Source organism: Ictidomys tridecemlineatus, chromosome 13, assembly GCF_052094955.1.
Source record: "Ictidomys tridecemlineatus isolate mIctTri1 chromosome 13, mIctTri1.hap1, whole genome shotgun sequence".
Classification (NCBI taxonomy): domain Eukaryota; kingdom Metazoa; phylum Chordata; class Mammalia; order Rodentia; family Sciuridae; genus Ictidomys; species Ictidomys tridecemlineatus.
The window spans coordinates 84,851,838-84,864,164 of record NC_135489.1 but is presented as its reverse complement, the minus strand read 5'-3'; the positions used below and the strand labels follow the sequence as shown (position 1 = coordinate 84,864,164).

General features: G+C 36.3%; 1 long non-coding RNA gene across 2 annotated transcripts in view; it reads left to right on the top strand.

The window, feature by feature from the left end:
* The window catches only part of LOC144369944 (uncharacterized), a 44,585-nt gene extending 33,769 nt beyond the window's left edge, over window positions 1-10,816 (top strand). For both annotated transcript variants that reach the window (XR_013429790.1, XR_013429791.1), the window contains one exon: window positions 6,790-10,816. This is a non-coding gene — a long non-coding RNA (uncharacterized LOC144369944). The remainder of the gene's footprint in view (window positions 1-6,789) is intronic.
* Window positions 10,817-12,327: the final 1,511 nt, after the last annotated feature.

The window sequence follows — 12,327 nt, the reverse complement described above, 5'->3', positions numbered from 1 at the left end:
AAGTGCTGTACCACAGAGCCTCAGCCCCAGTCCTCATGATACTATCGATTTGAGTTCTATTTTATTATTATTTTTATGTAGGCATCATTGCTATAAACTTGTCTATTAGCACTCTTTTCCCTGTTCTGATATGTTATGGTTCCATTTAATTTAATTCAAGGAGTTTTAAGATATCTTGTATAACCTACTGTTCACTTAATAGGTTTCTCAATCTGCATGTGTTTGTGTATTTTCTACAGTTATTTCTAGTTTCTTTTCATCGTGATCAGATAAAATATGAGAAATTATTTCATTTACAAAAATCTGGTAGGAAGTGCTGGAGTATGGCTCAGTGGTAGAGCACTCATCTAGTATGTGTAAGGCCCTGGGTTCAGTTCTCAGTACCACATATCATTAAATAAAATAAAGGTCCATCAACATCTAATATATATATATATATATATATATATATATATATATATATATATATATATATATATATATATTTTATTTATTTAAAAAAAAAATCTGGTAGGAGTTGCTCCATGGCCTAATATTTGGTCTATTTTGGGAAACATTTACTGTGCTGAAGAAAATGTGTATTTTATAACTGTTGGGTGGAATATTTTGTAGATGTTTGTTAAGTCCATTTGATCTATGCATGGGCTGTCTCTCATCTAGTGAGGAGGTCCACAGAACAGGGTAGAGAAGAGTGTGTCTTCAGAGTCGCTAATCAAGACCTCCAGAGACCATGCAGGAAGCAGGTCTGATTTTATTGCATAGTAAATATGTATATATATTCAGGCAGTAGCTAAGCTGATTACAGGCAGCCACCAATGCAATTTCTGGCCAGCTGTCCTTGCAGCAACCAATTGAGGAGCTGGTCGTGGCGTAAGCACTGGGACCACAACACATGGCCTCATGCCCAGGACTGTGCCTACAAGAGTAAGCAGTTTGCAGCTCACACGCCTAGCATGAGGGGAGTGGTTTGCGGCTCAGGCATCCTTAATGTATGCCATGTATGCAGTACTTCATGCACTTGTCCTCACAGATCTATAGTGTAATGTAAATCTGATGTTTCTTTGTAGATTGTTTTTGGTCTGAATTTATTGAGACCTATCTTTCCAAATTGTTCAAGGAATTAGTACATAATGCACATGATTAGTACATATGATTATATTCATATATAGACTATAAATTAAAAAAATACAAAAAAGTATTCATTCTATCTTTCCCTTTATCTCTACTCATGTTTGTTTTTAAAAGTTGGGTGCTCCAAGACTTATTGCTTATACATTTACAAGGGTAATGAATTGTTCCTTTGATCACTGTATAGTGACTTTCTTGTATCTTCTGATTTTATTTTAAAGCCTATTTTATCAATTATAAATGTAGCTACTCATTTTTGCTGTTGGATTCCCTTTTCTCAGAGCATCATTTTCCATCCTTTCACTATAGGTGTGTGTATGTTTTTGCATATGAAGTAAGTTTCTTGTAGGCAGCATATTGTTAGGTCTTGATTTTTAATTCATTTAACCAATCTGCATCTTTTATATGGAAAATTAAAATCATTTACATTCAGGGTGATTATCAAAAGGTATATGCTTGTTCCTGTCATTTTGCTCTTTTTTCTTCTGGTGGTTTTGAATATTCCATGTTTTTTTTTCTTCCTGTCTTATTCATCTTGATGTTTTACTATATTGATATTATGTGATTCTTTACTATTTCTCATTTGCTTCTGAGAAGCTCCATGACTACTTCTTTAGTAGGATTTATTTTTTTACATTTGGTGATGATTTGATCTTCCTTCTTATTCTGGAAGTATTCAAGCATTCCCTTTTGTATTATTTTAGCATTTCATCACTGCTGACATAATATCTGAGTAAAACTCTTAAAGAAAGATTTATTTTTACCTCATGGCTTCAGAGGTTTCATTCTGTGGTTGGCCAGCTCCATTTACCTAAGGTGAGGCCAAACATCATGTCAAATGGACTTGGCAGACGAAAGTTGCTCATCTTATGGAAGCTGTGAGTCAGAGAGAGGGACAGGAAGAGGCTGGTGACAAGACGTAGTTCCCAAGGTCCTGCCCCCAAGGACCCATGCCCTTCAACTAGATCTGACTTCCTACAGTTTTCCACTACCTCCTAGTAATCCATTCATATTATGAAGTCAGCAATGGATTAATCCATTTAGGAGTTAGATCCCTCAAGATTCCATCATTTTCTAAAAGCCCCATGCCTCTATACTATTGCACTAGAGACCAACATGCCAGAGTATGAGCCTTTTGGGGGACATTCTGGATCAAAACCTTAACAAGTATCTTAATGATACTAGTCTAGTTGTCATTAATTCCCTTAATTTATTCTTATCCAAGGTCTATTTCTTGAAGACTAAAACTGCTGGATAAAGAAGACATTTTTGGCACTCTATTCCTTTACCCAGACTACTTTCTTCTTTTTAATGATCACCAGTCAGAATACTACTCAATTTATTTCAGGAAATAGAAAAAGAAGAAATAATTACAAGCTCATTCTATGAGGCCAATATCACCCTGATCCCAAAACCAGGCAAAGACACATCAAAGAAAGAAAACTTCAGACCAATATATTATAATGAATATAGATGCAAAAATTCTCAATAAAATTCTGGTAATTTGAATACAAAAACACATCAAAAAGATTGTGCACCATGATCAAGTGAGATTCATCCCAGGGATGCAAGGTTAGTTCAACATACGGAAATCAATAAATGTAATTCATCACATCAATAGACTTAAAGATAAGAATCATATGATCATCTCGATAGATGCAGAAAAAGCATTTGACAAAATACAGCACCACTTTATTTTCAAAACACTAGAAAAACTAGGGATACCAGGAACATATCTCAATATCATAAAGGATATCTACGCTAAGCCTCAGGCCAATATCATTCTAAACCGAGAAAAATTGAAGGCATCCCCTCTGAAAACTGGAACAAGACAGGGATGCCCTCTTTCACCACTTCTATTCAACATAGTTCTTAAAACTCTGGCCAGAGCAATTAGACAAACAAAAGAAATCAAAGTATAGGAAAAGAAGAACTTAAATTAGCACTATTTGCTAATGATATGATTCTATACCTAGAAGACCCAAAAAACTCCACCATAAAATTTCTAGAACTAGTAAATGAATTCAGCAAAGTAGCAGGATATAAAAATCAACACCCATAAATCAAAGGCATTTCTGTATATCAGTGACAAAGCCTCTGAGAAGGAAATGAGGAAAACTACACCATTCACAATATCCTCAAAAAAAAAAAGTTACTTGGGAATCAACTTAATGAAAGAGGTGAAAGATCTATACCATGAAAACTACAGAACCCTAAAGAAGGAAGTCAAAGAAGAACTTAGAATATGGAAATATCTATCTTGCTCTTGGATAGGCAGAATTAATATTATTAAAATGACCATACTACCAAAAGCACTATACAGATTTAATGCAATTCTGATCAAAATCCCAATGGCATTCCTCATAGAAATAGAAAAGGCAATTAAGAAATTCATCTGGAAAAATAGGAGACCCAGAATAGCTAAAGCAATCTTTAGCAGGAAGAGTGAGGCAGGTGGCATCGCTATACCAGACCTTAAACTATACTATAGAGCAACAGTAACAAAAACAGCATGGTATTGGTACCAAAAACAAACTGGTATACCAATGGTACAGAATAGAGGACACAGAGACTAACCCACAGAATTACAATTATCTTATATTAGACAAAGGTGCAAAAAACATGTATTGGAGAAAAGATAGCCTCTTCAACAAATGGTAGTGGGAAAACTGGAAATCCATATGCAACAAAATGAAATTAAACCCCCATCTCTCACCATACACAAAACTTAACTCAAAATAGATCAAGGATCTAGGAATTAGACTAGAGACTCTGCGTCTAATAGAAGCAAAAGTAGGCCCTAATCTTCATCATGTGGGATTAGGCTCCAATTTCCTTAATAAGACTCCTATAGCACAAGAATTGAAACCAAGAATCAATAAATGGGATGGAATCAAATTTAAAAAGTTTCTTCTCAGCAAAAGAAACAATTGTGAGGTGAACAGAGAGCCTACATCCTAGGAGCAAATTTTTACCCCTCACACATCAGATAGAGCACTAATCTCTAGGTTATATAAAGAACTCTAAAAGCTAAACACCGAAAAAACAAATAACCCATCAACAAATGGGCCAAGGACCTGAACAGACACTTCTCAGAAGAGGATACAAATCAATCAACAAATACATGAAAAAATGCTCATCATCTGTAGCAATCAGAGAAATGCAGATCAATACTACTCTAAGATATCATTTCACTCCAGCAGAATGGCAGCTATTATGAAGACAAACAACAATAAGTGTAGGCGAGGATGTGGAAGAAAAGGTACACTCATACATTGCTGGTGGGACTGCAAATTGGTACAGCCAATTTGGAAAGCAGTATGGAGATTCCTTGAAAATCTGGGGATGGAACCACCATTTGACCCAGCTATTCCACTTCTTGGACTATACCCAAAGGACTTAAAAACAGCATGCTACAGGGACACAGCCACATCAATGTTTATAGCAGCACAATTCACAATAGCTAAGCTGTGGAGCCAACCTAGATGTCCTTCAGTGCATGAATGGATAAAAAAAAATGTGGCATATATACACAATGGAATATTACTCAGCATTAAAAAAGAAAAAAATCATGGCATTTGCAGGTAAATGGGTAACAGTGGAGAAGATAATGCTAAGTGAAGTTAGTTAACCAATCCCCAAAAAACAAATGCCGAATGTTTTCTCTGATATAAGGAGAGTGACTCATAATGGGATAGGAATGGAGAGCATGGGAGAATTAGATTAATTCTAGATAGGGAAGAGGGGCAGGAGGGAAAAGACGGGGGCAGGGGATTAGCAAGGATGGTGGAATGTGAAGGACATCATTATACAAAGTACATATATGAAGACTTGAATTGAATGTCAACATACTTTATTACAAACAGAGTTATGAAAAATTGTGGTATATATATGTGCATTAAGAATTGTAGGGGCTGGAGATGTGGCTCAAGTGGTAGTGCATTCACCTGTCATGATCAGGGCACTGGGTTTGATCCTCAGCACCACAAAAAAATAAAATAAAGATATTGTGCCAACCTAAAACTAAAAAATAAATAATAATTTAAAAAAATAATTGGAATGCAGGGTTGGGATTGTGGCTCAGCAGTAGAGCACTTGCCTAGCATGCGTGGGGCCCTGGGTTCGATCCTCAGAATCACATAAAAATAAATGAATGGAGTAAAGGTATTGTGTCCAACTGCAACTAAAAAAATAAATATTAAAAAAAGAATCATAATGCAAAAAAAAACCAAAGTACGTGTATAAAGGCATAAATTGGTTTGAACATACTTGATATTTAGAGATATGAAAAATTGTGCTCTGAATGGGTAAAAAGCAACTCATTTGTGAGAAATCTGACAGTTTGACCTTGGGACACCAGATACATACTAATAATAGGCTGGGTGCAGTGGCCCATGCCTGTAATCCCAGCGGTTTGGGAGGCTGAGGCAGGAGGATCCCAAGTTCAAAACCAGTCTCAGCAAGTTATAGTAAGGTCCTAAGTAACTTAGTGAGATCCTGTCCATAAATCAAATATAAAAATATCTGACTATGTGGCTCAGTGGTTAAGTGCCCCTGATTTTAATCTCAGGTACCAAAAAAAAAAAAAAAAAAGATCAATAACCTAGTTTTTTTTTTAAAACCTTTATTTTATTTTTATGTGGTACTGAGGATCGAACCCAGTGCTTCATGCTTCATACATGCTAGGCCAGCGCTCTACTGCTGAAACGCAACCCCAGCTCCGTTTTTTTTTTTTTTTTAAACAAACCATACTCCCTTTTTTTGTGTGGTCACATGTCATTATGACCTTCATTCAAAAAATTGCAGAAAACAACTTAAATTTTAAAAACACAAGAAACATTTTCCCCATCATTTTAGAATTGTGTATATATGGAGAATATATATCAGCAAACAGTTAAACCTGTGTTTGGATATACATGCTTTCACTAAAAGCCTCATGCAATTTAAAACTTGAGTAACTCAGGACACATGAGTGATAGTGGCAAATTGTAAACAATATATTTATTCATCAAACCTATATCCTTCATGGAAACGTGAGGATAATCATGAAAGCAATTTATGAAGTCATTTGACTGGAGCCAGAAAAATGCAAGTTGGAAAATCAGATTGGACAATGCCTTGTGACAGGTGGAAGGTGTCCAGGCAATATGAAATGAGGTGCATTATTTTAGGAATGTTACTCTTGGACGGTATTGGCAATTCTCATTTTATTGTCATTTGTAACATACAGTTGAAAATAATGCAAAGTCTCATAAAAGAAAACTTGATCTCACTGAATAAAAGAGGAGCAGGTTCGTCAGCATTTGTGCATATTTCTGTTTTATTCCTCTCTCCTTTTAGTGCAGGAAGGATGGGAAATGGCTGGTTGGGATAAGAGGAGGTTTGAAGGTCGCCCCTGTGTAGTCAATTTGCCTTGGGTTTTAATTTATGGGTTTTTTAAGTTTGGACAGCATCCAGATGGTAAGTTTTCCAATAGAGAGGGATAAATTAATAAATAAATAACCCAAGCATCCCATTAGATGACATGCTGCTATTTTGACTCATTCATAAATAATATCTGGGGTTTTAGCAGTCTTTAAAGGACGTGCTAGGAAAGAGGACACCCCTGGTCACCTTTTGATAATGAGCCCATTTTAAATAACAGACATTTTCTTGTTCTAGGAAGCAACTTTGAAGCCCATGAAAGTGAGAGGTGTATTCCTGCGAATGAAGTAAGAAGCGTCTCGGAAAAGACTCTTAACTCACACCTCTGTCAGCCCTGCTTCCTGCAGACACTAAACTGTGACCAGATGATGAATAGAAGCTCTTATAATACCATCCTCTTGAGAGCTGATGCTGGCCCAGATGCATCTGGCCTTTCAGAAGTTAGAATACGAACCTTTTTAGTGTGTGAGAAGGGAATGTGGTAAGGAATCTGCCCTGCCACTTTTTCTAAGGAAATGTTCACACAGAGAGACCACAGGTAGAAGATCCTGTCTGCCATGTTTGTTCTGTATCCCAAGGCCACAGGCAACCAGACCAGGTATGAGCCACCTGACCCAAGGATGGACCAGGGTCTTTGGCTTTAGGTCCAAGAGACTGTCAGTGAGTATCAATCTTTAACCTGCTAACTCAGTATCAGTAACCAGCCATGGCACAGACTGAAGGAGCCTGTTTATAGCAGAAGAAGAAATACTAAGGATGTAGTCCAAATTCTGATCTAGCTCCTCCTCTTTATTCAGTGAGATCGGGTCTTCTTTTATGAGACCTTGCATTTACTTTAAGCTGTATATTACAAGTAATAATAAAATATAAATTATGAATACCATAAAAAATGCCTATCTTTCACCCAGAGGTGGTAAAGTGGACCCTTAGGCTCAGCCCTCAATACACTTAAAAGAAAAAGGAAGGAATCATGCAGATACAAATAGGAACTAAAGATGTAAAAAAAAAAAAAAAAAAGACTTCTACTTTCTAGCTTCTGTATCCTTTAGCTCCTCAAGACCCTCCTGTATCTTTATAATAAGCTTTCATCTGCTTAAGCTGACTTGAATGAGTTTCTGTTACAAGCAACCCAGAAGTGCTAACAAAGCCAGGTATATGAAGTGATCTGCTTTCAAATTGTGACCTGAATTTCTTCTGGATGGCCAACATGCTTCCCAACATAATACGGCAGGGAAACTTGCTCTGAAAAGTAAGATACGTGTGCTCATGAAACCAAACATTTCATAATGTGTTTGGTCATGCCTTGCAGTTTTGTTTGGAATCAGAATCACTCCTCTCCCAGAATATGACAGATTAAACTATTAAAAATGTATAGTCAGTAATGAGTGTATCATTGCCAGAAACACGAGAATATTTTCTAGTGGAATGTGGATGTCACCACAGAAAGACCATTTTGAAAGAGCTCTTCATGATAGGGAAAAAAATGCCTATTTTTCAGCAGGATATTAAAAGAGTATCTTTAAAAAGTGGCTCTCCTTTATATGGAAGACTCTTTTTATCCCTTTTAGAACAAAGAATATGTGGCTTCTCACTTCCAGTAAACTACTGTCTCATCCTTTCAGTAATTAATGGATGCTTTGATACCAAGGAGTCCTAAAGAACATTTTTCAAGTCTTAAATGCAGGCTAGGCTGATTCACACATAGCACATCTAAAAAGATCTGGGAATAAATAATCAGGAATTGCAAACACTTGCCCGGAGCATTTGAGTACCAATCAGATTTCCAACAAGTGATGTGATTTTTTATTGTAACAAGGAAAATTACTTACTGAAACACAAAAAAGTGCCTCTCTTCCTAACCCCTGACCCTGTCTTATAGATGAACACACACATTTCCTGGGTGATCATTTAGCAAATCCTTCTAAAAAAAAAAAAGTCATGTTGGCTCTGGGGCATATTTTTTGATGGATTTGGAAATCTGTGCTCATGAAGGAAGTTTATTTCTTTGGCTAGGCTCTGACTAGGGTGAAATCTGATTAAGCAAGCCTACAGGTAAATTTTTGTCAGCTGCTTGGTTTAAAATACAAGTCAGCACTTGAAAATATTTGGACGAATTAGATTTAGCATGGCATACAGGCTTTTCCAGGTAAGTGACAAATTATTTTTTAACCAATCTTGCTTTGAGCCAGGACCCTGGGCATGTAGGACTGTAGTTGTCACATGGGGTCTCTGAGGGATGACTGATCCAACCACAGCCCACTGCATTTTGGAGAGGCAGGGGGGAGGGGGGCACAAGGAATGCTGTGACTTCCAAGTAGAGGTGACACTGCCAGTTACCATCTGTGTCCCAAATCAGAACAAAGCATTAGTAGTGGAGTTCAGATAAGAAAGACAGTTCTGGGGCAGGTAGGATGCTGGGTGAAACACAGATCTCCTTAGCCTCACAGTGTTTTCCATACCTGTATTTGCCTAGAGGTCCTCTTTGCTCTATGCATTGGTGGTTTTTGAAATCATTTGCCGAAAGATCATTTTAGGTTAATATAATGAGCTTCATCCCTAATTTGCCCTATTAAATAGTCCTGGGCATGTGGAGGGATGTGGGGGTACTCTGGAGAAAATAATTTAAACTGTACAGGGCCCTTTTGCTCAGAGACTATCTATGTGGACTCTCATTGATTCCTGTAAAAGAGTGTTGCTTTGACTCAGCAGTAGTAACAATAGTAAGAGCAGAGGATGATAGTAAAAATTGCTACCATTCATTTTCCCATGTTAGGCACCCTGCCAAGTTCTATCAATATAGTACTGATTCTGCTTTACATAACTATCATCTAAGTGGGGTTTTTTTTATACCTATTTTTGAAATGAGAATACTGAGGCTTGCACAAGTAAAGTCTCATGCTCAGGCCTTTCCAGAGGAGCAGAGGGTCCCAGACACATGTATCCCTCATGCTCTAACTTGCTACCTTATTCTTTTGTGTCTCTTGAGATGAGCATCAAGGACATGTCTATGGGAAGAAATCAGAGTAATTTGAGATATAGAAAAGTCAAGATCATGGAGCATTAAGGATTTGTACAGGAAATAAAAAAATAAAATAAAAAGGACAAGTAGTGAATATATAACATATTCAAATGTGCAAAATATTACACTTTTAATATTTAAGTATAAAATTGCTGAAACCTCTGTATCCAAGAAAGCCCAAGACTAATCAAAGGCCAATGCTTAATATAGTCATCATCAAATCCTTGTATATAATAAAAGCTGCTTCAGCCTAGAAATCAATTCCATTATGGCTACTTATTCAGGGATGCTAGGAAATCTATGAGAAATAAACTGACCTCACTTACACCATTGATTACCTAGGCTTAAGACAGATGGCAGTGCATACTTGAATGCAAGGGTTGCAAAATCATTTTTCTCTTTAATAACATACCCTTTATTGAAAAAGAAATCATTTAAGCATCATGACAATAAAGCATTACAATTTCTATTAACCTTTTGAAAAACTTTTGATTAGAAATGTATCAGTAAAATATGAGAAAGAATATAAAAATGGTTATGCCTTCTAAATGCCAGTAACGGAGGAAGCCACTGCTAGAGATTCTCTCTCTTAACTTGATAAAAATTGGTTAGGCCATCATTAAAGATTAGAGCAGGCATGGCCCATACCACCAATTTTTTTTTTCAAATCAGATTATTTTTACTATGTCTTTATGCTAAAACATTTATAACTTTTGCATTAATTCACAAGACAACTGTTCTGAAATTTGGTGGCTTTTAAGGACAACTAGATACTTGAGGTGAAAAAAAATTAGAAAAAATGAGATCACATGAAAAGAATTCCAAGACAGAGTATTTCACAATTGGTTCCCATTTACAGTTTTCAATGAAACAAAAGCCTTGCAGCTCATTGAGGTCCTTAACAATCAAAATAAAGAAAAGATATAAGGTTGATTATTGTAAAAATGGAAAAGTATTCATCAAACGAAGTGGAATCCCTAAAAAAATATCTACAGTTGTAGATCAAGGGAACAGCAAACTTTTAAAGGACTTCTGTGGTTGCAAACTAAATTCTTCAACACCAATGCAAAAGGAAAAAGCAAAGTTTCACAACTTAATGTGGACACATCCGCATCACAAATATGCGAACTGGAACTGGGACTGAAGCTCAGGTTTGGAATGCTTGCCTAGTAAGGAGGTGGCCCTGGGTTCAATCCCCAGCACCAGCAAAGAAAGCAAGGCAAATAAACAGTTTTGCTCTCTCTATATAGGCATTCAGTTGCTATAATTTTTTAAAACAATAAAAATCTCTCGAGTGCAGAGGTGGGTAGTGACAACAAAGACACCACATATTAACATTTTTAGTGCTTCTTCCTACTCCTTCTTACACTAACTCTGACTTCACTGCCCACATATGAAAACTTTCTGGTCCAACTCCCAGCCTATTACATAAGGATCTCCCTTCTAAGGAAGGTCACAGGCTTGACTTTCAGACTCAAGAAAGATAACTCTTGGAGTAATGAACAATGAGAAACTGCTAAGGTTAGCACAACACAAAAGAGGTAAGTCCTGCTTTTCAAGAATGATTACTATGGAAAATGTGGTCATTTTGCATTATCTGATGGACAGAAACATCGAATGTCAAAAGCCATAAAACAAAGCTCTATTTATGACCCTAAAACCAGTACAATGATTTCAAATCCAAAGCATTTATCTGATTTATGGAATTTAAATTAATTCATCAACTGATCAATCCAAATAGATAGGATAATGCATTAGGGTTAGAAGGAAGATTTGCATCCCCTTCTTTCTTTTTTTTTTTTTTTTTTTTGGTTCTGGGAATTGAACCCAGGAACATTTAACAACTGAAATGAATCTCTAGCCTTTTTATATATATTTTATTTTGAGACAGAATCTTGCTAAGTTGCTTAAGGTCTCTCTATGTTGCTGAGGCTAGCTACAAACTCATAATCCTCCTGTCTCAGACTCCTGAGCTGCTGAGATTACAGGCATGTGCCAACCTGCCAGGCTCCAAATTTTTTTACTTCATTCAAAAATCCACTTAATATAAAGGGTAATAATAATAAAATGAACAAAAAATTCTGCAGTAGTGAATGAACTGGGTAAACCACTCATAGCCATTGAACTTGAGATCCCTTCTGATTGAAGTATCCATTCTATCTGTACTTAAATAGAGGGAGAACAGACTACCTACGTCTGATGAAATAATCCTAATTAATTCATTACAATAACAGTTTCAGATATTCTTCTGAAGTTTCCATGTATTTAAAAAAAAAAAAAACTTATGTTCAGAGCTGGGAATCGAACAGTAGTAAACAGCTTGCCTTGTATGCACAAGGACCTGGTTTCAATCCTCAGCATAGAAAAATAAACCCGAACCTACATTCTATACCTTATTTCGAAAAAAATAAAATAAAATAAAAATAAAAACCAAAAAACCCTCACAAAGATAAAGTAGTGGCTTTATCTATTCCTTCCAAAAGAAATTATTTCAACAAAGTATTGCGAGTTCTCCAAAAGCATTTTTGTACAGAGATCTGGACGACCAGGTTGGGGTAAACCAAAGGACTGAATTAATGCAAAACGGACGTGAGAAAGGGTGACATGGGATGTTCAGGAAAAGAATTGGCAATGTATCTATTAATTTGCTTGATTTGGACATTCTACAATGTCTCCATCTATCAAAACATTATGTACACCCTAAATATATACAACTTTGTCAATTCAAAAAGTAAAGCTGAAGGGGGTGGGGGAGA